Here is a 25,505-nt window from a genome sequence, read left to right as displayed (position 1 = left end):
TGATGCTGGAATACTTGCTTAGCCTCTGTAAGCCTGCCCTTGGTCATCTGTAAAGGAGACTCATGATGTCTTTCTTACAGAACTGTTGTGAGGTGCAAATGAAAAACCCTGTACAGAGTGTATAACATGCAGTAGGACTTCAACAAATGTTAATCTTGGCCCACCTTTCTCCTCTCTCCCAGAGAAAAAATGACTTTTGCCTAAACCAAACAGCATAACTGCCATAAAGACCACCTGGAAATGTAGCATCAAGATGTAAAATGTGTAGAATGTGTAGAATGAAGTTTTGGGACCACTTCTGTTTTGCAGGATGACTTTTCTGAGGTATTTATGGTAAGGGAAGATCATCAAACCATCTTTTGGTGTTCCTACATCATCCAGTCACATAATTATAGACAGTCTGTTAGTTTTCTGCCACATTAACTCTCTGCTTAGCATGGCCTGTGATTTTACATGTTCACCCTCTGAAGGCTAGGTCATCTCCAAGAACCCTAGGATACCTCCCTGGATCTCTGTGTACTGATAATACTCCCTACTGTCTCTTTAGAGCAAACAAACTTCCTGACAGCAGGGACATGCTCTGTTCCACCAAACTAGGCAGAGTTCCGTCTGTATCCCAGTCTAATTCTTCTAATTATTACGCTTTCTCATGTGGTAGCCTGAAGAGCGAAGGTGTTTTGCTTTCAAGCGAGAAGCCTGGGGGTGGAGGAGTGTGCAGTGGCATTTCCAGTGTGGGGGACTAACCAGCGCATCGCAGTTGCCATAGAAACCTGACGTCAATATGGCGACCGTGACGACTTTTCTACAGAGACAGACGTGGTCTGACGAGAAGAGCAGGTCCCGCCTTCAGGTGTTTGAGACTCAGCTGAGGGTGTGGGTCCCGGCGGTGAGGGCTGAACAGCCCTGGGGTGTGGGGAGACAAAGGGATCCAAGTCGTGTCTTTCCTGCTTTGGGAATCGGTGTCCCGGCTGTCTGGTGAGGCAGAGAGATTTGCCCTTGGGGTCCCTCCCGGCCCCAGTGAGTGTGGTGTCTTGCTCCAGGGGTGTCCTGGAGCTATTTGCCTTTTAAAAACAGGGGCGAGGGAGGATAAGGCAAGGTCTTGGCTAGTGAGAGAGAGGGAGAGAGCACGTGCGTGTGTGTATGGGTGTGTGTGCGCGTGTGTCTGTCCTATTCAGTTCCTAGCACATATTAGGAACCAAATTGGGTTATTGTTTCGTTTTGGCAGCTTTCCTTGGCCAGCTTGGTTACCATGGTGGCTCAGTGACTGCTGTGGGATTTAGTGCAGACAGATCATCCATTTTTGATTCTTGGCTGAGTCATCTGTTACTATGATAGTTGTCAAGTGCTGCTTTTCTGATTCCTTCATTCCTTCCAGTTTTATTAGTTGGCACTTGAGTGCACGGTAGAGCTTTTCCCTCCCCCTTATTTATGTATTTATTCATGTATTTATATCTGTATAACTCACAGATTCCTACTTTGCTCAAAGGGTTACCTTTTTTACATTTGTTACTATCATTATATATTTTGATGTGCAAATTGTCACAGAATTGGCCAGTGTTAGCCCCTTCAGGTTGGCTTCTATGTCCGTTGACACCTCTCTAGAATTTTTTGATCATGTACTTTGCTCTCAGAGCCTGACGATCTCCCTGTCTGTAGAAAGGAAATAATGATGCCCACTTCAGAGAATTGCTTTGAGGATTTGAAGAGGAAAAGTCCAAAAATTACAACCAACAGTGTATGGCATCTAGTAGGCCCTCACCAAATTGTATTTCTCCATTCCAACATGACCTCCTTCATTCTGTCAGTTTGATGCCTCTGACATTACCATAATAGCATGACCTCCAGAGAGAATGGTTGGACATGTAACACAAGCAGGAATAAGCGCACATGTCCATGATGTGAGAGCCTCAGTGTCACTGCTGTGTGTGGAGGGGGCTGTGTGATGGAGCTGGGGAAGAGGAAAAGTATCATTGCACAACTTGCAGTGAACTGAGTGGGGACAGACAAGCACATCCTCAACCCCTTCCCCTGCATTTCACGTGTTTTCCCATCCTTTCACATTCCTCTCTATTCCATGTGCTGTCTTATCCTCTTACTCTTCCTTACAGTGGAACATCAGAGAAGGTATGGACTCTGAGCCACAGAAACAGGATCCAGTAGAGAAGAACCAAGTGTGATGTTGAATCTGCTAGAGAGGTTCCTGGAGCAAGAGTGAAGAGATCAGGCCCCATCCCTGGGACATTTCAGGTAAGTCACCACCCTTCCCTCCACTGTCTTGTATACAACAGGATAACAGTACCCAATGCTTCCGACCGCCCAGGAGTATTGTGGAGTTTAGGTATGAGCCCATGTGGGAAAGCAATCTGTGATTGTAGGTGGGAGGGAAGGACCAGTGCACTTTCAAGTAATAATATTAACAGACACACCCCAGATATCATAGAACTCTGGTGCATGGTTCCAGATGCATGGTAGGCATCAGATTAATGCTACACAAATGTTAGCTGTTTAGCTCAGGGTTTTTCCAACTGTGGTCCGTGGACCACCTCATCAAAATTGTCAGGTGGTGCTGGTTAAAATTGCAGATACCTGGGCTCACCCTAGGTTGCTGAGCCCAAACCAGGGAGGTGGGGTGGTAGGTATCTACTTTTGAATAATTTCTTCAGTTCATTATGATACTCACCCAAGTTTGAAAAATACTGCTATAGATTTGCAACAATATCTTCTTAAAATTTTGAATCCTTTGATGTCTAATTTTGTTGTCATTTATTCCTGACACTCAGCTTTAAATCTGTGTCTGCTCCTTTGTGTCAAATAGGTTAACAATTCCTTGATTTACATAATTTTTATTCAATGATGTGTATGAGAGGCACTGGGGACACATTACAGAGAACAAGACAGGCAGGATTCCTGGAACTTTCATTCTAGTTTGGGAAAACTAGAGGTAAGGAGGTAAATCAATAAACGGGGCAATTTCAGATGGGGATTTGCACTTTGAAGAAAATAAACACATAAATAGAATAGAAAATGACTGGGACAGGGATTATTATACAATAGATTATTATCCAATAGTTGTCAGTGAATCTCTTTATCAGGAAGTGACATTTGAGTTGAATCCTGAATGACAAGAGGAAACCAAGGCAGGCCTTTGGGTCATTCACCCTGTGATGTGAGTCACACCAGTTGTTCCAGGAGCAAAGGACAAGCTCAAGTGGCAGTTGCTTGGCAGACAAAGTGCAGATGGTAGGAGATGAGGTCAAGGGCAGACAGGAGCCACATGGTGTGGGCTGTGTAAGGAGTTTGGAGTTTATTCTGAGGATGGAGGGTTAGAGCGTGGGAGTGACATGCTCTGATTCACGTGCTCACAAGGTGACTCTGGCCGCTGTGTGGGGAATGGACTGGATAGGGACAGGATAGCTATGGGGATAACCATTAGGAGAATTTGCAGGGTCCAGGGGAGAGACGAGGGTGGATCAGCCCTGAGCTGCAGTGGTGTGCAGAGGATGGGTGGCCTGGACAGGGCATGTTGGAGGTAGGGCAGGAGGGACCTGCAGTGTGTGTGCACGGGAGGTATGTGAGGATAAGGCAGGATCCTGCATGGGGCCTCAGCTTTATGTTTGGCCATGTGCAGAAATGGTGGTGTGTTTCCTGAGATTAGTTGTTCCAAGTGCTTTTGAGACGTTCTCCAAAGAACTAGGTCATTCAACAGTGATTATAGTGAAATTTAGTGATTTAAATATGCATCAATTGATGAATAGGATTCAGTTGTTAGATCATTAAGCTTTATTAAAGACACATGCAAACTCAGACTATCAAAATGATAAAAATCTCAACTTGTATTTCTAAAAATCATCTAGCATTTATTGAGTTGTTATTGTATGTCTAGTACTGTTCTAAGAGTTTTCATGTATTAATTCTCAGAACAACAACCCCTGAGGTACAGATGATTGTTTTTGCCATTTTACAGAAAAGGAAACAGAGACACTGAGATACTTTCACTCTCCCAAGATCACAGAGAGTACAGTATTCCAATGTCTCTGCAGTTGATTTTTTAAAATAATGTGATTCTTGAACATTTATCCTTGTAAAAACCAAAACACAAGGCAATATTTTTAAAAAGTTTTTTCTTCTATGATCAGTACAGTAAGTCCCCTACATACGAATGAGTTCCATTCCTAGAGCATGTTCATAAGTCCAATTTGTTTGTTAAGTCCAACAGAGTTAGCCTAGGTACCCAGCTAACACAATTGGCTATATAGTACTGTACTGTAATAGGTTTATAATACTTTTCACACAAATAATACATAAAAAACAAACACAAAAAATTTAAAAAATTTTAATCTTACAGTACCTTGAAAAGTACAGTAGTACAGTACAACAGCTGGCATACAGGGGCTGGCATAGAGTGAACAGGCAAGAAGAGTTACTGACTGGAGGAGGGAGAGGAGGTGGGAGATGGTAGAGCTGAAGGATCATCAGCAATAGGAGATGGAGGGCAACCTGCAATTTCACTCATGCCTGACGTTGATGGCACAGGTTCTGGTTCCTTGCTGGATTCAATTCTATCTACCCTCTTGAAAAAATAATCCAGTGATAGCTGGGTAGTAGCTCTTTTTTCTCGTTATAGATGACATTGTAGTACAGGATTGCATTCTGAATGGCTGCTGCAACCTTCGTGTACTATTCTACATTTGGGTCCTGTTCCTCAAAAACTAGCAGTGCCTCCTCAAATAAAGAAAATCCTCTTGCCATTTCTTGCATCGTGAATCTCTTTAGTTCTTCAGTTACTTCTTCCTCTTGTCTCTCGTTGTCCTTTCTCTGGGACTCCAATTCCATCAGGTCATCATTAGTAAGCTCCTCATTTTGCACAGCAACAGTAGTGTACAGTAAAGTACACAAAAGCACAACCACTTGTAGAGGATGCACACACGTGACAATGTACGCCAGACACGTGAACTAACTTACGTGACTGGACATGCGAACGCACATTTGCATTTTTGAAAATTCGCAACTTGAAGGTTTGTATGTAGGGGACTTACTGTACCGTATAATCCTGGTTTTGCAGATGAGACAATTGAGTGACTGTAGGGTGAAATAAAATTATTCAAACTCACACAGTTTGTAAGTGGCAGAACTAGTGGCAGGACTGTGTATCTAGAACCCACACTCTGAACCAGTGCACTTAGGAAGAAGAAAAAAGACCTTTTTTGAACTATCTCAGCCCACAGTGGTTAAGGTTAGGTGGGGTCGTATCTCTTTGTGTGGAAATTATGCTTCAGGAGTCATTTTGTCATATACTAGAGTTTTAAGAAAAACAGAAAGGGAATAATTATGAAAACAAATGCATTGTGTGGATATTTCACAATATCTTTGTTATGGAGATTTGGATATTTTCCACTTTTTTGTCTTATTGAATAATGAGGCTATAAACTTTCTTGAATGGGCTTTTTTTTTTTCATTTCTTGGGTGTGTACCTAAGAGTAGCATTTCTGAGTCAAAGGGTATGTGTATGTTCAGTCAGTACTTCCAATGAGTTTTTCAAAGTAGTTGTTCCAATCTATATTCCCCCACAGCAGGATATAAGAGTTCCATTTGCTCCACATCCTTGCCAACACTTGGTATTTTCCACCTTTTTCATTCTTGTTCTTCTACTGTGTGTGCGGTAGTAGCTCATGTGATAGTAGCTCATGTGATTTTAATTTTAATTTCTCTGAAATCTCTTTTTATCTAAAGAATGTCTACCCTCTTTTTTTTTTAACCTTCCAGTTTATTTGCTTAAGAAACTATAACTTTTGTCCTGTGGAGTTTGCTTTCTGGATTTTGATGATTGTATCCCTATTGTGTTTTTATGTATTTATTATGTTCTACTGGCCCCCTCCTATTTCCTTTAAATTGGTAAGTAGATTTAGAGGCTTGATCAGATTCAGGTTTTTGGCAAGAGTACCTCAGATGTGGTGGTGCATTTCCTGTTGTGTTATACCTGGGGGCTCATCTTGTGTGGTTGTCTCTCCTTCTGTGTTGTTGAGATTGATCACTGGGTCTTAGGTGTTGTCAGCCTGATCCACCCATTTTCAAATTTTGCATCTGCTTTTCATCACACATTTTTTGCAGCCTCTGAAGTTCATTGCCTAGATCTGCTTTTAAAGGTTGCAGAAAGGTGATGTTTTAATTCTATACTTTCTTCTGCATTTATTAGCTGGAATTCTTCTATAAAGTAACTATGAGGTTACACTGAGGTGTGGTACATACAGGAAGGTAGGAGGAACATATGTGTAATTCTTTTGCATTATTTCCACTTTTCAGAATAATGAGTTCTTTCCCTGGGATCCACCAAAGGTGAGCAGTGAGTTAGTTAGTTTGTTTGTTTTAAGTGCCATAGTGAGCTCACAGATGCTTACATATTTGATGTGGTTTAACCCATTGTAGTCATTAATCTTTTTGATGTTCAAATTGTTCTCTTTGTCTGGGGGGGTGCCCTTCAGGTTGGCTTGAGTCTTTTTGATATGCTTTCTGGTATGAGAGTTTGGTCTAGACTCACCTGGTACAGTCCCTGCCCAGACCTAAAAGGAAGCCTGATTCCTTTTAGTGGGACATGTTTTCAGACGACTCAATCTGGGGACTAGAATTGAGCATTGCTACTGGGTTGGTCATTGTTTCTTGAACTTTTCAGCGCATGAAGCAAGAGAATACACATCATTGCCTTGCATCATGGGCTGCTCCTCCATCTGCTTGTAGGTAATTTTGTCCGTTTTTGTTTTAACTTTCCATATTTTAAATATGCAAGCAAATGAAATATGTGTATTAGTTTCCTTCCCCATCCAGATTTAAAAGGTGGCACATTCTTCACCAGCACTGTCCAATAGAAATTTCTGCAGAAGTGAAAATGTCCTTTATCTGCACTAACGCTATAGCCACTAGCAACAAGTGGCGGCTGAGCACCTAAAATGTGGCCAGTACAATCACTGAATTCTTAGTTTCATTTATTTTTTTAAAATTAAATTTATATAGCTGTTTCTGGCTAGTGGCTACCATATTAGCAGCAGCTCTATACATTTTTTCTGCACCTTGCTTTCTTCATGTAACATTATATCCTGGTGATCACTCCTTAACAGTCTAGAGAGGGAATCCTCATTGCTTTTTATGGCTGCAGAGTACTCTCTGATGTAGATGTACTTTAGATTACTCAACCAGCCCCCTGTTGGTGGACATTTGTCTTGTTGATAATCTTCTGTTGTTATGGACTGTTCTGTGAGGAATGGCCTTGTGCTTATTATGACTTTTTGTATTTTTGCATTGTTTTGGGGGGATAAATTCTCAAAAGAGAGATTACTGGTTCCAAGACTGAATACCTATGTAATTTTACTAGATAGTATCAAATCCCCTCTATAGGGCAGTATTATTTTACATTACCACCAGCAATATATGAGAATGTCTATTTCTTCACAGACTATCTAATTGGTAAGAAGAGGTATCTCATTAGAGTTATTTTTCTTTGCATTGCTTATCATGAGTTAGGTTGAGCATTTTTCTTGTGTTTAAAGACTTTTTTTTACTCTTGCATCTACATCTTTTTGGTGAAATACCTGCTTGTATCTATTGCCCCTTTTTTTCTCTTATGTTGTTTTTTGCATCCACTTTTTCATAAGACTTCTACATATTAGGGATATAACTGTTATCTAAATTGTAAGTATTTTTCCCAGTTTTTAATTTTTCATTTTACTTATGTTTTTCTTTAGCCATTCAATTTTTAATGAGAAAACAAATTATACATATCACTCTTTCCCCTTATTACTTCTGGAATTTACGTCATAGTTAAACAAGTTTTCTCCACTACCAGGTCATAGGAGAATTTCTCTGACAGTGTACTTTAACAGGCAGGAGATAGAGAAGAGAATTTGGATCATATTAGGGTGTTGGGTATAAGAGGAATGCTGAGGGGAGGTGTCCATCATGTGAGAAGTCTACAAAAACTGTTCCACTAAATCAGGAGAATTAGATGTTTAGACCAGTGTCCCAGTCCTGTGCTTGTATTTGAGAACTTGGTCTCTACTCTTTTCTGTCTCCTGTGGAACTTGGGCCAGGCCTGCTTACTGGTAGAGATCTTACTTGAAGCAGAAACTCCATGTCACCTCACATGAACCTCTCAGATGACTAAATGGAAGGGACCATCCCCTAGGGATAAGACAGACACAAAACCAGTTCTGAAATCTACCACCAGACCTAGACAAGGAGTAAAGAGAAAGTAAAACCCATGAGGAGAATCAACACTGAAATCACACAAGGGTCACTGCATCCTTCACTCTGTATCTGAGAGTGAGATCCTGTCAGAAGGTAGTAGCCCCTTAGTAGTATGCAAAATAACAGACATGAGGATTATAAAATGCCTCAGTTTCCCAAGGTGGCAAACTTTCCCCACTCAACGGCATCATTTCCTGTTTAGATGTTGGTTTTCCAGCACTCGGAGTGAAGCTTGGACTACACTGGCTTGGAATGGAGTCTGTTTTGGGTAGGCACTAACATCCATCTTGCTCCCTGTGAGCATTTCCAGTTATGCAGGTCTAGAGATCAAGAGAGGGAAGGCATGGGATGCAAATGTGGAATTGGACTGACAGTGCCTGGTACACAGTAGACTATACACATTAATAAATAAAAGAGATGTAGATGCAGATGTAGATGTAGGAAACAAAACTACGTATACGTCCTCTCAGTCTTTTAAATACATATGAATTTTACAAACAGGGTTGGAACTACACTGTACTTTTTTTTTTTTTTTAATTTTGGCTGTGCTGGGTCTTCATTGTGGTGCATGGGCTCTTCGTTGTGGGCTTCTCTCTAGCAGCAGCACGCGGGTTTAGTTGCTCTGTGGCATGTGGGATCTTAGTTCCCCCGACCAGGGATCGAGCCTGTGTCCCTCGCATTGGAAGGCAGATTCTTAACCACTGGACTACCAGGAAAGTTCCTGTACTTATTTAGTTATCTACTTTTCAGAAACTATTTTGTTTCTATTTCTAAAAATTATGCCTTTTTTGGGGAAAAAATAATCCATAGAAAATGGAGAAAGATGCCACCTGGTGATATGCGTCAGAATCATCAGCCCCCTAAGGGGCTTGGCAAAAGGTGAGGTAATGGAAGGGGGATTGAGGGGTGGGGGGTGAGTGAATTCCATCGTATAGGCCAAAGCTTTCTGGAACTTTCCACATACTGGTGGTGATCCCTCTATATTTGTGCCCATTCTGGGATTTTGAAGCCCTAAAGCTAGAAGTCCCATCCCATGTGAGCTAAATGGAAAGCTGCATGAGTTGGTATATGAGTAATTGGTATGAAGTTTGAGACATAGAAATACACACATACAGAGAAACAGTGTCAAATAAATTGTTATGATCTGCTTCTTTTACTCATAAAACAGTATGCTATGAACATGTTTCCAAAGCAATGAATATATGAGCATGATATTTATAACCAGATCATAATTATTATGTTTTTAACATTTTATACAATAAATGCTCCATATTTAAAACACTATGGAAATGCAAATTTATAAAATGAAAGTATCCTCTCTCTTCCATCAACCCACACACATTGAATTATTATCAAAGAAATCTTTTTAATGTGTTATTTTCACACAACAGTATATGAACATGTTTCTAAATCAATAAATGGATCTTTGCACTATCATTTTGTGGCTTGGCTTGAAGGTTTTCCTATTTTACAAAACTTTATCTCAATAACTTTTTCAAATTACCAGTTAATACTTTTTGTTTTTTAACAAGCTTTAAACAATATTGAAATGTATATTAAGAAACTGAAATTATTCTATCTCTCCCTCTGCCTCCATCTTCTGCTCATCATAATACAGGTATCATCTTTTAATTTATTGGTGCCTACTCTCCAGATTTTTCTCTGTATGTAATGCACTAACATATTTAATGACACGCACATACACACATTGATGTGTATTCTTTTGCAGAAATAGAATCACATTCTACATACTTTATGACTTCCTTATTTCATTTAATAAAATTCATTTTCATTTAATTTGTTTATTTGACATGGAATGTTTACAAGTATTTATTGGGAATTTATATTGCTTTTTATGCACATTATCACTTGATATCATTGACCTATCTTTATTGTTTGAGTATTTTGCACGTCAAGGTTATAAACCTTATGTCTGAATATAAGTGGTAAATAATTTTCCCAACTTTTCACACACATTTTGATTTTTAATTTTTGTTATTCACATGGTATTTTATATTTTATAGTGATTTTCATTATTTAAAGAGTGCTTCACTCCATTGTTTGAAAAAGTATAACTGAATAGTAATGCGTTGAGGTAATCTGAATGTTAGCTCACAGGACAGAGGGGGAAAAAAACTTAGTCTTTTTGTCATTTTGGGTTTTGAGTCCTGGAGCAGTAATTTATAAGGTTGTTTCCCTAGGTCAAGTTGCTTAATTTTTACTTCTGTTCCCTTATCTGAGTAATAGGGATAATTATTCATCTTAAATAGAGTTAGCATTAAATGAGATAAAATGTAAAACCCCTTTCATAAAGTAGCTGTGTACATGTTAATATCCTGCCATTCAGGTTCTCTTTCCAAAGGGTGACAGCTTGTGCTGCTTTCTGGGTCCAGTTCAGCACCTCAAGAATCAGCTAGTCATTTTGGCCCCCACACCCAGTCCTCTTGGCCCACGGAGTAGGATTTCATTCCCTACCATCATCTTCATGTCCAATGGGGAGCATGACACAGCCCAGATTCCACATCAGGTGAGTTTTCCACTATCAGTCTTCAAGCTCTGAAATTCTATCATCTAAACAGGAGGCTGCTGGTTGATCTGTGTAGTGGGCAAAGTGTAGACATTTGACCCTGGAAAATTTACATACTCCGTGAGTCTGAGGTTGGCCATCTGTAAAATGGGACTAAGAGTGCATATTTCCAGACTTGTAAGAAGAAAAGGAAATAAAAACCTCAAAGAATGTCTGGCATGTAGCAGGATTTTGAGATATATTACTCCTGGCCCATCCTGCCTCCTCTGTCCCATAAGATAGAAGATTTGAACCAGCATCTGGAATTGTATAAGTAAGAAGTGAACTTTGGTCCCATCTCATCATTTCTTTTTTTTCCACGTGCTTTCCTGTCTCCTTATTTTCCTTCTAGTTTGATATGAGTGAAGCAGTTTCTTATTGAGCCCCAGGAAGAAGAAATAGTGCAGAAGAGAAGGAATAATAATGGGTCAGCTAGACAGAAGATGAGAATCATCAAACATGTGTCCCACTAGCCAGACCTATCAACAGAGCACAGGACCTTGGGTGAGTCCCTTCCCTCATGCTAGCCTCGGGCCTAATATAGAAGGGCACTAAATATAGAAACAGTAGTTAGGGGCATGGGCTTTGGAGTCAGAAGGACTGGGATTTGACATTGGGATTCATTACTTGCTGGTTGCATGATCTTAAGAAAGCAGTTTATCTATTATGTGCTCTATGATCATTGGTGTCTTTTATTATTGCTTATTATTGTTATTATTATTATTATTATTATTATTATTCCTACCACCCATCCAAAGGGTGAATGATAGGAGTGAAGATTATACTGCCTGGCATTACAGTGTTCCACCGAACTATGATTTTATAACTGTTGGATAGAGTGATTGACACACAGATAAAAGGAGGTCTATAGACAGCTCACGAGCAGACCCAGACATGTAACATTATTTAATATGTTACAGGTATGGCATTTCCAATCATATATATTGTTCAAGAGTTGGGGCTGGGTTAACTGGTAAAGGCTTCATTACAAATCATAGTTATATCTCATCTTATACCTTGTCATTTAATCAGAAAACTTTCTCTACATGCTAGTACTCAAGGCAAGAATTAAGATAAAAGCAAAACCAGAATAACAACAATAAAAAAGGATACTGAATTGTATATAGAGTAAGATAATAGTTATAGGAAATGTGTATGTAATACATTTATATTACGTTTACATATTTACATGCAGAGGAAAATAATGGAACGAAATTGCATAGTGTGAATTTCAATGATGATGGGATTGCTGGGTATTGATATTTTTTAACACTGCATTTGACTCAAAATGTTAAACATTTGCTAAATGGAGTATGTATTACATTTATGATAAAAAAAAACTGAATCCCCTAAAAGTGCTACTACTTATGAAGGATTTCAGATGAAGAGCATAGAACTATAAAATCAATCCAGATTAAGAAAAAACTTTACTCCTCCCTGATTGTATCCCCTTCCTCTCTCCTAGAGATAATTAGTATCCAGAAAGGGATGATTATTATTCCCATGCATCGCTATATCCTTTTATTCCATATGAGAACTTTCCTAAACAAATTATAATATTTTTCTGCATGTTGGCACTACACACACACACACACACACACCCACACACACAGAGTAAGTGTTCTTATCCTCTAGCTTGCTAAGTTATTTAATATATAACGTGTGCACACACACACTCACATATACACACATATGTATATGTGTATATATATATTTATATGTGTGTATGTGTGTTTATGTGTCTATCTCCTGGTCCTTACACTCAAAGGAGTGATGTGAGGAGTTCAAGGGTAAAATTTCATCAAGATCCCAGCACAGTATTTGGCACATCGTCCACAACACCAATGTTTGCTTCCTTCCTATCCTAACTTCCAATCTTTAACAGGGTTGTTGTTTATTAACCTCAATAGCATTACTATATTTGAGTGAGCACTTGGGGATGTAAGAAAAGGAAGGGAACCACGCACCTAACTATATTACGTAGGAATTTCAGTGCCATCTCTGTGATACGCAGTGTAATGGAGTTGGGCTGGGGAAAAATCCTCATTCTTTCCAGTGAATAATAGTGCTTTTCCCGTCCTCTGTTGGTGACCTGAGGGTTCGGGACCTACTTGGAGTTCTAGGAAGAGGTGACTGGGGGTTGGCAGGGAGGGTCACTGGAACAAGAATCAGGATCTCTTTCTGGGTCCCAGAGCCTGAGCCACCCAAGGTGAGTTCCTTCCCCTGCTGTGTGTTATGAAGCATGTGTCACTATTCATACCTCTACTGACTCAGGGGCTACAGAGGTCATGTTTATGATTTCACACATTCTTGTTCCTTGTGGTGTTCTGGTCACCTCTGTAGAACCCTCTTAATTTATAAAGAGGAGGAAGTTGTCAGAGACTCCTCAAAGAGGAGCTGGGCCTGGGACAGTGGGCCAGACTTATGGGGGCTGTATGGGAGAAAGTGGGGGGGAAGTCCACCCTGACTGGAGTGAAGAGTGGGTGCTCCCGGGTGAGGAGACAGAGCTCAGAGGTAACTGATGGGACACTCCAGGGGTCTGAGGCTGTCCAGGTGTAGGACTGATTGGGGAAGGAGCACATTCGCTTCCATGGGACACTACATAGCCCCTTTATACACTGAAATGGGACAACGATGGTAAGGAGGAAAGTGCCCTGCTGGTGTGTTGCTGGTCCGTGGGGGCAGAGAAGAACCGGGAGCACAGACAGTAGGGAAGCTGAGTTGATGCTCAGTTCCCTAAACCTCCATTAAAGTAGGAAGCAGACATCAAGGGGAAGGATTCACGACTAATGGATCCCCCACACCATCTGGAAACCATACACCCTCTAGTTTCTCTCTGACCCCAGGTTCCATGGACTCCATCTGCCAGCGAGGTTCTACCTGCCTCCTGAAGTCACATTCTTAACCAGAACACTCTGTCCACCTGTTAGCTCTTCCCACACTCTCCTTTGTTTCGTCTCTGCGTCATCCCTGAGGTCACTCAGGCTTTTCTCCTCCTTTGTTGCTTTCCTCCTTTCATCCGTTCAGTGAGGTGTATCACAACACAGCACTGCTCTGACAAGTTTAGGCTTTTTTTTTAAAAAACACATATTTTTCTTGTGCACTTATCATTTCTGCAGAGTTAAGATCTGACCCTTGCCCCAAACAGATCTTTTTTGACAAAACCCCTCCTCCCTTCTGCTTGGGTAACTCTGTGCTGTTGTAGACGCATGGGCTCAGTATACTTAATTAAATGTGTTATCATCCATACTTCCTGACCTTTTTCAACCCTGTTCAGTAGAGTCTCTGCACAGGATTTCTCCTGGGATATAATAGTTTGTTTCTGGATTTCAGCCATGTCATCTGCACACGTTCTTTCATAGACAGTTGGCCCTATCACTGGATCTTTTTTGGAGGGCTTCAGTAGTTTACCATGTGGGCCCACAGTGCCTCTTTCCTTGCCTCTAAATTCATCTCTCTGCCAACTTACTGAAGGTAGGGATTAATGAAGATGCAGGGTAAAATTCTTGGGCTTCCCTGAGTCCCTTGGCGTTGGAATAGAAGCATTTAATAACCAGGGAGTGGATATTACAGAATGCAGTTGGTGGTGTTAGAACAGTTTTGAAACATCTGAAAAGCACTGCATTCTGATAGAGATATTTTCTAAGGGCAGAGGAAAGAGCATGATACCAAAGTAAGTGAGTGTTCATGGAGATGATGTAGAGATTTTAATTATCATTTAGAATCTGGGGAATATTTGTGCCCTTATCCTAGGATATCTTTCATTCATTCACTGATTCATATCTACATGGGTAATAGGTAGCTCAAACAGTGGTGAGTATCTGCATGCCCAACTCTTTCCATTGTGTGATCAACAAAGTTCCATTATTATCCACCTTTTGTAGTAGAATAGTCTTCAGTATTTTCTCTACATTCATTGAGAACCACATAACATAGTGTAATACTTTTTGATTCAACCATTCAACAGAATTTTAGAAATTTCAAGAGGAAAAGGAAAAGCTACTATGTTTATATTTTTGCTCTTTCCAATTTTCTTTCTTCCTTACTGACATTCTAAGAGCACCTCTATTATCAATTCCTTTCTGTCTTAAGAACTTCCTTTAGCCATTCGTTTACTTTACATTCTGCTGGTGATAAATTCTCTTCATTTTCCTTCATCCGACAATGTCTTTGCATACCCCACCTTTCCTGAAGGATAACATAACCACCGGATATAGAATTTTAGGTTAACAGTTTTCTTTCAGCCCTTGAAAAATGTTGTGCCACTTCCTTCTATACTCCATGGTTTCTGATGAAAAAATTGCTGTTATTTGAATTGTTTTTTTCCTTTAGATAACGCATCATTTCTCTCTCCCTGCTTTCAAATTTTTTCCGATTTTTTTGGGGGGTTTGTCTTTAATATTTTCCTAAGTTTGATCATGATGTGTGTTTCATGGATTTCTTTGGAACAATTCTTTTTGGGGTTCGCTCAGCTTCTTGAACCTCTAGGTTTATGTCTTTTGCTCAACTTGAAATTTGTTAGCCATAATTTCTTCAAACACTTTTTCTCCCATGCACTTTTTCTCCTCTCCTTCCAAGAAAAAATGACATGAATATCACATCTTTTGTTTATGGTCCCATAGGTAGGTTCCCGAGGCATTGTTCTATATTTTTTTAGTCTATTTTTCTCAGTCGTTAAAGTTGGGTTGTTGCTGTTGTTCTGCCTTCACGTTAACTTTCCTCTTTCCTCTCCATTCTGCAGTTACATCCATCCATTGAATTTCTATTTCAGTATGTTTCAGTTCTAAAATTTCCATGCTTTGTGACCACCTAGAGGGGTGGGATAGGGAGGGTGGGAGGGAGGGAGACGCAAGAGGGAAGAGATATGGGGATATATATATATGTATAACTGATTCACTTTGTTATAAAGCAGAAACTAACACACCATTGTAGAGCAATTATACTCCAATAAAGATGTTAAAAAATAAATTAATTAATTTAATTAAATAAAATTTCCATTTGGTTCTTCTGTGTATCTTCCATTTCTTTGCTGAGACTTTCTACTTTTTTCATTTGTTTCAAGCATGTTTGTATTTTCTCATTGCAATATTTTTTGAAACATTTTTATGATGACTACTTTAAAATTTACGTTAGAAAATTCCAGTATTATTATCTTGGTGGTGTTGTTTGTCGATTATATTTTTTCACTCAATTAAGATTTTTTGATTTTTTGGATAGAAGAGTTTTGATTATATCCAGGACATTTTGGGTATTATGTTATGAGACTGTCTTATTTAAGTCATCTGTTTTAGCAAGGCTTCAGTGACACCATGCCAGTGGGGGAAAGGGATCACAGTCTCATAGCAGCCAGGTGAGGATGAAAGTCCAGGTTCACCACTCAGTCTTCTCTGACTCAGGAGTTGGAGGGTAGAGAGGGAGAGGAAGGGGTGCCTGCCTCATTAGTGCTTGGTAGAGGTGGAATTTCAGGCTCCCCACCAGGCCTCCACCTACACTACCCTGGCTGGGAGAGGGAGCACACCTCCTTACTGTTCCGTATGTGGCCTCCATTGACACCATCCCAGGGGGAGGGGGTGTTCATTACTGCCAGGTGGGGATAAAAGTCCAGGTTCCCCACTCAGGCTCTACTAACATGGGGGATGGGGCAGGCATGGGGGTGGAAGGGAAGTGGAGCCCTGTTACTACTGCTTGGTGGAAGAAGGATTTCACTCCCCACCAGGTCTCCACCGACACCACCCAGGTAGGAGTGGGAAGGCACGTCTTGCCTGCCTTCCTTGTGGCCTGCCCTGACACTGTGGAGGGGAGGAGGGCTCCTCATCGGATGGTCGTGAAAGTTCCACTGTTTCGCTTGGCTTCGGGTAGCACCAGCCCAGAGAGGGGAAGGGTGCCTTCCCTTCCATGAGAGAGGAGGGGAAGGGGAGCCTAATTTTCACTGGATGTGGGTGGAAGTCAGACTCCTTGCATGGTCTCCACTGACACCATGGGTGGGGTGTGTGCTCATTTCCACCAGGTGGGGATGAAAGCCCTTCCTTCCCATGGGGTCTTCTCTGATACCACCCCAAAGAGTGGGGAGGGGTATTTGTTTATAATCAAGTGAGCATGGAGTCCACATTTCCCACTCAGTCTTTGCTGCCATGGTGAGGGCGCAGCTGTGTTTCATTCTGTGATTTTAGGGCAGTTGTTGTCTAAAAGCTTTGTTTCTTGCTAGGTTCCTCCTTTTTCTGGTTCTGTGTCTAAATACAGCAGGCTTTTCTTAGAGCTCTTTTTGTCTTTTCCTTTTGGTGTTTTAGGGTCTCCTGCTTCTCCAGCACCCCATCTGGTGTGTATGAGGTAAAAATAAAGCCAAGGGAATTCACTGCCTTATTACTTGGATCTCAAAGTCCCCAGCCAGTCTGCCTTTTTTCTTTTCACTTTTCAGAGGCATCTTATATTTGCTTTACCTGTAATATCCAGGATTTTTAGCATACCTAGCCAAAGTAATAAGGAGAAGTGTGTCAATTAAATCTTGTCCCCCAAACAAAAGTCATTTCCTTTTATTTTTTAATATAACTACAAGTGTATATACAGTTGGCCCTTGAACAATACAGATTTGTCCACTTATACATGGATTTTTTTTTCAGTAGTAAATACTGCAATACTATTTGATCCAAAGTTGGTTGAACCACAGATACGGAACCACAGATACAGAGGACCCATGGATATGGAGGAACTGAGTATATGGAGGGCCAACTATGAGTTATGTGCAGGTTTTCGACTGTGTGGAGGGTCAGTGCCCCTAGTCCCTGTGTTGTTCAAGGGTCAACTGTATTTGAATTCCCCCAATTCTTAGATTAAAAAAATACCATGCTATATACCTTTGTGTACATGGACTTTTTCTCTTAGCAGTATATCCTGGATGTCCCACCGTAGCTTTATGTGGAGCTATTCATAATTCTTCTTTGAGCTTACTTAGTATATACTGTGGGTTGTGTGATAGTTCATCCAGCACAGAATTGATGGATATTTAAGTTGCTTCCATTTTTTCTTATACAAATAGTGCCTCAGTGAATATCTGTATTTATATCTGTCATCTTTTTGTGTCATTACCCATATATCTTTAGTATATAGACATAATGTTTCTGGAAATGGGATTTCTTAGTCAAAGCATAAGAACATATATAATTTTGCTAGGTATAATCAAATTCCCTTTTATAGTGGTTGCATTACTTTCCTATAGCTACCGTAATAAATAACTACAAACCTGGTATCTATAAAAAACAGAAATTAATTCACTCACTGGTTTAGAGGTCAGAAGTCCAAAATTAGTTTCACTGGGCCAAACTCAAGGTGTCAGCAGCATGACGCTCCTTCTGGAGGCTCTAGAGGAGAATCTGTTCCTTGCCTCTTCAAGCTTCTCTTGGCTGCTGACATTCCTTGGCTTGTGCCTGTGTCACTCCAACCTTTGCATCCCTGGTCACATTGCCTTCTCCTTTTGTGTCTGTGTCAATTCTCCCTCTGCCTCTCTGTTGTAAAGACACTTATGATTGCCTCTAGGGCCTGGATAATCAGGATAATCTCTCCATTTCAAAATCCTTAACTTCATCACATTTGCAAAGATGCTTTTTCCAAATATAGTAAGATTTATAGGTTCCAGAGATTAGGATCTGATATCTTTTTTTAAAAAATTTATTTATTTTGTTTATTTTGGGCTATGTTAGGTCTTTGCTGCTGTGCACGGGCTTTCTCTAGTTGTGGCGAGCGAAGGCTACTCTTCGTTGCGGTGCGTGGGCTTCTCATTGCGGTGGCTTCTCTTGTTGTGGAGCACGGGCTCTAGGCACATGGGCTTCAGTAGTTGTGGCTCACGGGCTCAGTAGTTGTGGCTCGTGGGCTCTAGAGCGCAGGCTCAGTAGTTGTGGCACATGGGCTTAGTTGCTCCATGGCATGTGGGATCTTCCCGGACCAGGGCTCGAACCTGTGTCCCCTGTGTTGTCAGGTGGATTCTTAACTACTGCACCACCAGGGAAGCCCTAGGATCTGATATCTTTGGAAACAAATATTAAACCTACTACGGTAATCATAACCTTTTGCATCGCCGTGAGCAGTATGTGAAAGGACATGTTTTTTTTTACATCCTCATCAAATGAGTGTGTTGATAATCTTTTGGATTTGCCAATCTAATAGTTTAGAAATGGTATCTTACTGTAGTTTTAATTGCATCTCCCTTACTAAAAGCAAGTTTGAGCATCTTTTACATATGTTTAAAGACAATTTGCATTTTTTCCATTAATTGTTTATTTCTTCCATGTCTCTGATAGGGTTGTTGTTTATTGATGACTGTTTTTTAATGACTCTGATAAGCTTCTATATAGAAGGAATATCAACAGTTTGTTAGATATTAGTTACACATATTTTTCTTGTGTCTTTTTAATTGTCTAGCATGTTTTATGGCATGCCAAATTGTTATTGTTATTTTTATGTAGTCAAATTTACTAATCTTTTTTCCTTAATGTGCTTGAATTTTGAGTCGTAGTTAGGAAAGTTCTCCTTCCCATAAAAGAGACTTTAACATGAATATCTCATAGAGATCAATTGAATTTGAAGCAGAAGGAAATGAAATATATGCATATTTATATGATGGATAAGCTTTGCTGACATTCTTATAGGATGAGATACCTGAGGATGTTGAGGAAGAGGAAGTAATCATCCTTTCAATACTTATTTTTAAACAATAAGGGGAGTTTTCTCATTTAACAAGAAATCTGGCAGAAAGCCAATTCCATGATTGGTTTAATTTAGCTGTTCCAACAGTGTCATCAAGGACACAGGTTCTTTCCATCGTCAGTGTGTTGGTTTGTCTGGCTCTCGTGATCTCAAGATGGCTGCCATAGTTCCAGGCTTCACACCCAATTAACAACATTCAGAGACAGAAAAAGAGTGTCAGCATGCTTCTCTTTCCCACCCTCCTCTTTTGTTATTTGTGGCAAAATATACATAACACATTTATCATTTTAACCATATTTAAATATACAGTTCAGTGGCATTTAGTGCATTCACATTGTTGTACAACCATTGCCACTTCCTATTTCCGGAACTTTTTTATCATCCCAAACTGAAACTCTGTACCCATTAAAAAATAACTCCCTGTTATCTGCTCCCCGAAGCCCTGGTAACCACTATTCTACTTTATGTCTCTATGACTTATTATTATATGTATTTCATATAAATGAAATAATACAATATCTGTCCTTTAGTGTATGGAATATTTCACTTAGCATAATGTCTTCAAGGTTCACTTATGTTGTAGCATGTATCAGAATTTCATTCCATTTTAAGGCTGAATAATATGCCATCGTATGCATATACCACAATTTGTTTCTCCATTCATCTGTCAATGGACATTTGAGTTGTTTCTGCCTTCTGACTATTGTGAATAGTCTGCTAAGAGCTTTGTTGTGCAAATATCTGTTTGAGTGCTGCTTTTAATTATTTGGGGTATATACCCAGAAGTGTAATTGCTGGATCATATGAAAATTCTTTGTTTAATTTTTTTGGGGAGCCATCATCCTGTTTTCTACAGCAGCTGCACCATTTTATATTCCCACCAGCAAGGCACAAAGTAATGATTTCTCGACATCCTCACCAACACTTGCTAATTTCTCGTTTTTGTTATTTATTAATTTTTAATTGAAGTGTAGTTGATTTAGGATATTTTAGTTTCAGGTGTACAACATAGTGATTCAATATTTTTGTAGACTATACTCCATTTAAATTTATTACAAAACAATGGCTATATTCCCTGTGCTGTACAATATTTATATCCTTGTTGCTTATCTCTTTTATAACATAGCAGTTCATATCACTTAATCCCATACCTCTCTCTTGCTCCTCCCCTCTGCCCTCTCCCCATACTGGTAACCACCAGTTTGTTCTCTGTGAGTCTTTTTTGTTATATACATTTGTTTTACTTTTTAGATTCCACATATAAGTGATAACATAGGTTGTCTTTCTTGGTCTGACTTATTTCACCAAGTATAATACTCTCTAGGTCCATCACGTTGTTGCAAATGGCAGAATTTCATTCTTTTTTATGGCTGTGTAATATATATATATATATATATATATATATATATATATATATATATATATCCCAAATATTCTTTGTCCATTTATCTGTTGATGGCCACTTAGGTTGTTTTCATATCTTGGCTATTGTATATAATGCTGCTACGAACATTGGGGTGCACGTATCTTTTCAGATTAGTGTTTTCATTTTCTTCAGATATAAAAAAAAAAGAATTGCTGGATCATACAGTAGTTCTATTTTTAGTTTATTAGGAAACTCCATACTGTTTTCCAAGGTGGACGCACCAATTTACATTCACACCAACAGTGTACAAGGGTTCCCTTTTCTCCAAATCTATGCTAACATTTGCTATTTGTAGACTTTTTGATGATAGCCATTCTGATAGGTGTGAGGTGATACCTAATTGTGGTTTTGAGTTGCATTTCTCTCATGATTAGTGACGTTGAGCACCTTTTCATGTGCCTGTTAGCCATCTGTATGTCTTCTTTGCAAAAATGTCTATTCTGTTTGTTTTTTTTTATTAATAGCCATCCTAATGGGTGTAAGGTTGTTCTCATTGTGGTTTGGATTTGCATTTTCCTAATGATTAGTAATGTTGAGCATCTTTTCAAGTACTCATTGGCTATTTGTACATATTTTTTGGAGAAATGTCTATTCAATTTCTTTGCCCAGTTTTTAATCAAATTGTTCATTTTGTTGTTGTTATAGGAATTCCTTGTATGTTCTGGATGTTAATCCCTTATCAGATATATTATTTGCAAATATTTTCTCCCATTCTTTGTGTTGCCTTTTCACTCTGTTGATGGTGTCCTTTGAGGCATGAAAGTTATTGATGAAGTTCAATTTATTTATTTTATCTTTTGTTTCCTGTGCTTTTGGTGTCATTTCTGAGAAGTTGTTGCCAAATCCAACATTATGAAGCTTCTCCCCTATGTTTTCTTCTGAGTTTTATAGTTTTAGTTCTTACATTTGTCTTTGATTTATTTTGAGTTAATTTTTGTATATGGTGTAAGATAAATGCCCGACTTCATTCTTTTGCATGTGGATATCAGTTTTCTCAGTACCATTTATTGAAAACACTGTCCTTTCCCCATTGAATGGTCTTGCACCCTTGTTGAAAATCATTTGACCATAGGGGTGAGTGTATATTTCTGGGTTGTCTCTTACATTCCATTGATCTATGTGTCTGTCTGTATGATAATAGCACACTGTTTTGATTATTATATTTTTGAAATAAATTTGATATGAGGAATTTGTGTCCTCCAAATTTGTTCTTCTTTTTCAAGATTGTTTTGGCTATTCTGCATCCCTTAAGATTCTATATGAATTTTAGGATACGTTTTTAAAATTTCTCCAACAACATAATTGAAATTTTGATAGAGATTACACTGAATCTGTAGATCACTTTGGGTAGTTTTGACAATTTATCAATACTAAATCTTCTAATCCATGAACACAGGATATCTTTCCATTTATTTATGTTCTCTTTAATTTCCTTCAACAATGTTCTGTAGTTTTCAGTTTGCAAGTCTTTTGCCTCCTTGGTTAAGGTTATTCCTAGAGTATTTTATTCTTCTTAGTGTAAATGTAATTGTAACTGTAATTTTTCATAAATTCCTTTTTGGATTATTTATTTTTAATGTATGGAAATATAATTTATTTTTGCAGGTTGATATTGTATCCAATTTTGCTGAATTAACTTATTAGTTCTAATAATTTTTTTGTGTGTGGAATCTTTAGGGTTTTCTACATGTCAGATCATATCATCTCTGAACAGAGATAGTTGAAATTCTTCCTTTCCAATTTGGATACTTATTATTTCTTTTGCTTGCCTAATTGCTCTTGCTAGAGCTTCCAAAACTATGTTGCACAGTAGTGGTGAAAATGGGCATCCTTCTCCTATTCCTGATCTTAGTGGAAAAGCTTTTGTTTTCACCATTGAGTGTGATGTTAGTTGTGGGTTTTCATATATGGCATTTATTATGTTAAGGTGGTTTCCTTCTATTCCTAGTTTGTTGAGTGTTTTTATCATGAAAAGGTACTGAATTCTATCAAATGCTTTTTAAACATGAATTGATTGTGTGTTTTTTACCTTCATTCTGTTAATGTGATATATTACATTGTTTAGTTTTTGAATGGTGAACCACACTTGTATTCCATGAATAAATCCCACTTTGTCATTGTGTATAATCCTTCTATATGCTTCTGAATTTGGTTTGCTAACATTTTTTAGGATATCTGTATCAGTATAAGGGATATTGGCCAAGTATTCTTTTCTTGTAGTGTATATGTCTGGTTTTGGTATCAGAATAATATTGGTCTTACAAAATGAGTTAAGAAGTGTTCCCTCTTCTTCAATACTTTGAGAATATTTGAAAATAGACCATTTTCTTATAGCAGTTTTAGGTTCCCAGAAAACTTGACAGAAAATTAAAGAGTTCCCATATGACCCCTTCTCCAGCACACACACAGCCTCCCTCACTATCAAAAGTCCACACCAGTGTGGCACATCAATGAACCCACACTGACACATCATTATCACCCAAAGTCCATAGCTTACATTAGGGTTCACTCTTGGTGTTGTACAGTCTGTGGGTTTAGGCAAATATATGCTGAGATATGTCCACAATTGTAATATCATACAGAAAAATTTCACTGCCCTAAAGTTGTTCTATGCCCAACCTATTCATCCCTCCCTTCCCCCAACCACTGGCGATCACTGATCTTTTTACTGTCTCCATATTCATGCCATTGCCAGAATGTCATATAGTTGGAATCATACAATGTGTAGCCTTTTCTGATCGACTTCTTTAATTTAGTAATATGCATTTAAAGTTCAGCCATGTCTTTTCAAGGCTTGATGGGTCATTTCTTTTTAGCAATGAATAATATTCCATTGTATAAATGTACCACAATTTATCCATTCACCTACTGAAGGACATCTTGATTGCTTCCAAGTTTAGGCAATTATGGATAAAACTGCTATAAACATCCTTGTGCAGGTTTCTGTGTGGACATAAGTTTTCAACATATTTGGGTAAATCCTAAGGAGTGCAATTGCTAGATCATGAGGTAAGAGTATGTTTAGCTTTCTAAGAAACTGCCAAACTGTCTTCCAAAGTGGCCATACCATTTTGCACTTCCACCAGCAATGAATGAAAGATTTTCTGTTTATTCATGATTCGATTGGTAGGCTGTGTGTTTCTAGGAATTTGTTCATTTCATCCAGGTTATTTAGTTTGTTGGTGTATAATTGTCCATTGTGTTCTCCTATAATCCTTTTCATTTCTGTAAAATCAGTAGTAATGTCCCCACTTTCATTTCTGATGTTAGTATTTGTGTATTCTCTTTTTATTCAGTCAGTGTAGCTAAAGATTTGTCAATTTTGTTGATATTTTCTAAGGACCATTTTGGTTTCATTGGTTTTTTCTTTTGTTTTTCTACTTTCTGTTTTTATTTATCTCCACTCTAAACCACACATATTATTTCCTTCCTTTTGCTAGCTTTGGGTTTAGTTTGTTCTTCTTTTCCTAGTTCCTTAAGCTGTAAAGTTAGGTTGTTAATTTGAGATCATCTCTTTCATGTAAGCATTGACAGTTATAAATTTCCATCTCAGCACTGCTTTGCTGTACCATAAGTTTTGGTTGTTGCATTTTCACTTATATCTGTCTCATGGTATTTTCTAAATTCCCTTGTGGTTTTCTCTTTGCCCCATTGGTTGTTTAAGAGTATGTTGTTTAATTTCCACACAGTTGTGAATTTTTCAGTTTTCCTTCTGTTATTGATTTCTAGTTTCATTCTATTGTGATGTAAAAAGATAATTTGTATGATTTCAATCTTTCAAAATTTATAAAGACTAGTTTTGTAACTAACATGGCCTATTCTGGACAATATTCCATGTGCAGTTGAGAACAATGTATATGTTGCTATTGTTTGTTGGAGTGTTCTGTATATGTCTGTTAAGGCCAGTTGGTTTATAGTGTTGTCCTCCTCCCACCCACTTTATGTTATTGATATCACCAATTACATTTTTATACATTGTGCAACTATTAAAATAGATTTTTTTTGATGTATTTGTCTTTTAAATCCTGTACAAAATTAAAAGTGGATTTAGAAACCAAAAATTTTTAAATACTGATTTTTATATTTGTCCATATATTTACCTTACCAGAGATCTTTATAGTTTTATATAGCCACAAGTTATTGTTTAGTGTCCTTTCATTTCAACTTGAAGGACTCCCATTAGTCTTTCTTGTAGGGCAGGTCTAGTGCTAATGAACTTCCTTAGCTTCTGTTTATCTGGGAATGCCTTGATTTCACCCTCATTTTTGAAGGATAGTTTTGACAGATATAGAATTCTCATTTGATAGATTCTTTCTTTAAGTACTTTAAATATATTATCCTACCACATCTGGCCTCTAAAGTTTCAGCTGACAAATCAGCTGGTAATATTATTGAGGATCCCTTGTATGTGGTAAGGTGATTTTCTCTTGCTACTTGCAAGATTCTCTCTGTCTTTTCCTATTGACAGTTTGATTTTAATGTTTGTTGGTGTGGGACTGTTTATGTTTGTCATAGCTGTGGTTTGTTGAGCCTCTTTTACTTGTACATTTACATATTATGTCAAAGCTGGGCAGTTTTTGG

General features: G+C 38.6%; 1 long non-coding RNA gene across 1 annotated transcript; it reads left to right on the top strand.

Annotated features, from left to right (window-relative positions):
* Positions 1 to 891: 891 nt before the first annotated feature.
* On the top strand, positions 892 to 11,291 carry LOC118889192. The gene is made up of 3 exons (XR_005018434.1): positions 892 to 975; positions 2,109 to 2,247; positions 11,154 to 11,291. It is a non-coding gene; the product is annotated as an uncharacterized LOC118889192 (long non-coding RNA).
* The last annotated feature ends 14,214 nt before the right edge of the window (positions 11,292 to 25,505 follow it).

This window comes from Balaenoptera musculus, chromosome X (assembly GCF_009873245.2).
Source record: "Balaenoptera musculus isolate JJ_BM4_2016_0621 chromosome X, mBalMus1.pri.v3, whole genome shotgun sequence".
NCBI lineage: Eukaryota > Metazoa > Chordata > Mammalia > Artiodactyla > Balaenopteridae > Balaenoptera > Balaenoptera musculus.
This window is presented reverse-complemented; position numbering and strand designations above follow the sequence as displayed.